General features: G+C 38.8%; 1 non-coding gene across 1 annotated transcript; it reads right to left on the bottom strand.

Annotated features, from left to right (window-relative positions):
• Positions 1-4,113: 4,113 nt before the first annotated feature.
• Positions 4,114-4,220, bottom strand: LOC122678431. The gene has a single exon (XR_006336105.1). It is a non-coding gene; the product is annotated as a U6 spliceosomal RNA (small nuclear RNA).
• Between the last annotated feature and the right edge of the window lie 238 nt (positions 4,221-4,458).

Raw genomic sequence — 4,458 nt, 5'->3', positions numbered from 1 at the left:
AGTCCCTTGAATGGCAAGCCGATCAAACCAGTCAGTCCTAAAAGCAATCAACCATGAATGTTCTTTGGAAGGACTGATGCTGAAACTGCAGCTCCAATACTTTGGCCACCTAATGTGAAGAGCTGAGTCATTGGAAAAGACCCTGATGCTAGGAAAAATTAAGAACAGGAGGAGAAGGAGGAAACAGAGGATGTGATGGTTCGATGGCATCACTGATGCAATGGACATGAGTTTGAGCAAACTCCAGGAGATGGTGAAGGACAGGGAGGCCTGGCATGCTGCAATCCCTGGGGTCACAAAGAATTGGACATGACTGAGCAACTGAACAGACTGACTGGCTGACTGTGGAGGCATTACCCTAATGCTTTTTGGCTACCTAAATTACTGCTTTGGGAATTCTGCTGTGTAATTGCTTTTCTTAGATTTTGCTCTCAGAGGGCTTTAGATATTTTGTAGTAGAGGTCAGGGGCATTTCTGAAATTTTACAATATCTATAGATCTGAATTTGTTCTTTACTTAACCTACTTAGAACTCATTGGCATTCTCAAAATTGAGAATCGATTTCTTAATTCCAAATAATTCTTTCCTACTCACTTTTTGAGCATTGCCTTTCTTCCATTCTTTCTTCTTTCATTCTGTGATTATAAGGGTAGTATACCTTTCAATTCCCTTCTTCTTGCTACTTGTCTTAATCTTTTGCATATTTTCCATCAACTTAATTTAGTTGACTGCACTGTTAATGATTTCTTCAGCTACATTCTCTGGTCATCATTTCCTCAGTTAGCTGTGTCTTTTAATGCCGATGGGTATCTATTTCATTTCCAGTAGTTTTCTTTGTTTCTTTTTCAAATCTTCTCGAGCATTTTCAACATTCTTTGATTCCATGTTCGTGTTTTAGAGCCATTATTTATTTCTTTGAATGTTTTTAATTTATGCTTTATATTTTGTGTTAGATGATTTTAACATCTGAAGCCCTTCAAATAAGATCTAAATTTAATTCTTAGTGTTTATTTTCTTAGTATTTTTTTCACTCATGATGGTTCACTTCCTTGTGTATTTGATACTTTTGTTTGTATTGTGAACCTATATTTAACAGAATTTAATCTATACATAGTTCAAGAAGCTTAAACTGACAGTCTTCTTTCCTGAGTGGAATAGTGTTTGTTTCAGTCAAGCACCAGTTCAGTCCAGTTCAGTTCAGTCACTCAGTCGTGCCAAGTCTTTGCAAACTCATGGACTGCTTCACGCCAGGCTTCCCTGTCCATCACAAATTCCCAGAGCTTACTCAAACTCATGTCCACTGAGTTGGTGATGTCATCCAACCATCTCATCCTCTGTTGTCCCCTTCTCCTCCTGCCTTCAATCTTTCCCAGCATCAGGCTCTTTTCAAATGCGTCAGTTTTTCGAATCAGGTGGGCAAAGTATTGGAATTTCAGCTTCAGCATCAGACCTTCCAATGAATATTCAAGACTGATTTCTTTTAGGATGGTATGTTTGGATCTCCTGCTATCCAAGAGACTCTAAAGAGTCGTTTCCAACACCACAGTTTCAAAGCATCAGTTCTTTGGCACTCAGGGTTCTTTATAGTCCAACTCTCACATCCATACATGACTATTGGAAAAACTGTAGCTTTGACTAGACAGATCATTGCTGATAAAGTAATGTCTCTGCTTTTTAATATGCTGTCTAGGTTGGTCATAGCTTTTCTTTCAAGGAACAAGTGTCTTTTAATTTCATGGCTGCAGTCACCATCTGCAGTGATTTTGGAGCCCCCCAAAATACAGTCTGTCACTGTTTCCACTGTTTCCCCATCCATTTGCCATGAACTGTTGGGATGGGATGCCATGATCTTAGTTTTCTGAATACTGAGTTTTACGCCAACTTATTCACTCTCCTCTTTCACTTTCATCAAGAGCCTCTTTAGTTCTTTGTTTTCTGCCATAAGGTTGGCGTCATCTGCATATCTGAGGTTATTGATATTTCTCCCGGCAATCTTGATTCCAGCTTGTGGTTCATCCAGTCCAGCATTTCTCATGATGCACTCTGCATATAAGTTATATAAGCAGGGTGACAATATACATACTTGACGTATTCCTTTCCCAATTTGGAACCAGTCTATTGTTCCATGTCCAGTTTTAACTGTTACTTCTTGACCTGCCTACAGATTTCTCAGGAGGCAAGTTGGGTGATCTGGTATTCCCATCTCTTTCAGAATTTTCCACAATTTGTTGTGATCTACACAGTCAAAGGCTTTGGCGTAGTCAATAAAGCAGAAATAGATGTTTTTCTGGAACTCTCTTGCTTTTCCAGTGATCCAGTGGATGTTGGCAATTTGATCTGTGGTTCCTCTGCCTTTTCTAAAACCAGCTTGAACATCTGAAAGTTCATGGTTCACACACTGTTGGAGCCTGGCTTGAAGAATTTTGAGCATTACTTTGCTAGTGTGTGAAATGAGTACAATTGTGTGGTAGTTTTAGCATTCTTTGACATTGCCTTTCTTTGGGATTAGAATGATAATTGACCTTTTCCAGTCCTGTGGCCACTGCTGAGGTTTCCAAATTTGCTGGTATATTGAGTGCAGCACTTTCACAGCATCATCTTTTAAGATTTGAAATAGCTCAACTGGAATTCCATCACCTCCACTCGCTTTGTTCATAGTGATGCTTCCTAAGGCCCACTTGACTTCACATTCCAGGATGTCTGTCTCCAGGTGAGTGATCACACCATCATGATTATCTGGGTCTTGAAGATCTTTTTTGCATAGTTCTTCTGTGTATTCTTTATCTTGTGCTTCTCTTAGGCCTATTTTTAATTGAGTTTCTCATCTTGGAGTTTCTCAGACTTCAGTCTTCCTCTGACTGCCATAAGAAATAGACACACCTGAAGTTGAGCCTATAACTGTAATTCTCAGAGTCGGCTGTTACTGCTATGGCTCTGCTTACTTTCCCATCTGTTCCCTTCTCCTGGCTACAGATACGAGGCTATTTTTAGTGCCCATACCTTTACTGAAAGGGGACTCTATTGAGGTTTCCAAATTTATGTCCACACAGAGAAGAGGGCGCCTCACTTTGATCTCCTCTCCACATTTTTCAGAGATCAAAGTCTCATCTCTAAGTACATTTCATTTGACTCTATCTATGTTCCAAGAACTTAAAAAATACTACAGATAGGTGGTGGGAAGCACAGAGTAGAACACCATCCTCATTTCCCTCAAACTCTTTCATTAATATATTTGAAAGGTAATTTGTCTTTTTTTTTTTTTTTGCAGAAATATAATACTTCTTTCATCTGTTGTCTCTCAAATCCACATGTTTTCAGATTTTTGCTAAGCTTCAGTCCCTAATATCACACTTGTAGAGTTTTTTTGTTTGTTTGTTTGTTTACGAGCCTGAACATCAGAAATTGATGTTTGTTTTCATTCATTTTTGTCTTACTAGGTTCAACTTACTGTCTTAGCCTATCAATTTCTCTTAGGAGTACAATGTCTTACTTGTGAACTTTGTTTATTTTTTCCCCCCATGTATTTTTATTAGTTGGAGGCTAATTACTTTACAGTATTGTAGTGGTTTTTGCCATTGACATGAATCAGCCATGGATTTACATGTATTCCCCATGCCAATCCCCTCTCCCACCTCCCTCCCTATCCCATCCCTCTGGGTCTTCCCAGTGCACCAGCCCTGAGCACTTGTCTCATGCATCCAACCTGGGCTGGTGATCTGTTTCACCCTTGATAATATACATGTTTAGATGCTGTTCTCTCGAAACATCCCACCCTCTCCTTCTCCCACAGAGTCCAAAAGTCTGTTCTGTACATCTGTGTCTCTTTTTCTGTTTTGCATATAGGGTTATCGTTACCATCTTTCTAAATTCCACATATATGCGTTAGTATACTGTATAGGTCTTTATCTTTCTGGCTTACTTCACTCTGTATAATGGGCTCCAGTTTCATCCATCTCATTAGAACTGATTCAAATGAATTCTTTTTAATGGCTGAGTAATATTCCATAGGGTATATGTACCATAGCTTCCTTATCCATTCGCCTGCTGATGGGCATCTAGGTTGCTTCCATGTCCTGGCTATTATAAACAGTGCTGCGATGAACATTGGGGTGCAAAAATATGGAACGCTTCATGAATTTGTGTGTCATCCTTGTGCAGGGGCCATGCTAATCTTCTCTGTATCGTTCCAATTTTAGTATATGTGCTGCAGAAGCGAGCACTTACTTGTGAACTTTGAAGCATTTGCAGTTAGTCGATATTTATATCTCCCCAAAAGTTTTTTGAAATTAAATTTCATAAATATAAACAAGATTTAATTCTCATACTGCAGATTTCAAGTCTCAACACCAAAAATATTTCTAAGGCCTGAGTATACTTTGTCCTAGCTATAGAATATTAAAGATAAACTTGTTAAGCCAAGGTGAAGATTTAAGTGTCAGGATATACATATATAAGAAA

This window comes from Cervus elaphus, chromosome 20, assembly GCF_910594005.1.
Source record: "Cervus elaphus chromosome 20, mCerEla1.1, whole genome shotgun sequence".
Taxonomy (NCBI): domain Eukaryota; kingdom Metazoa; phylum Chordata; class Mammalia; order Artiodactyla; family Cervidae; genus Cervus; species Cervus elaphus.
The sequence above is the reverse complement of the archived record's forward strand: the minus strand, read 5'-3'. Positions and strand labels throughout refer to the sequence as shown.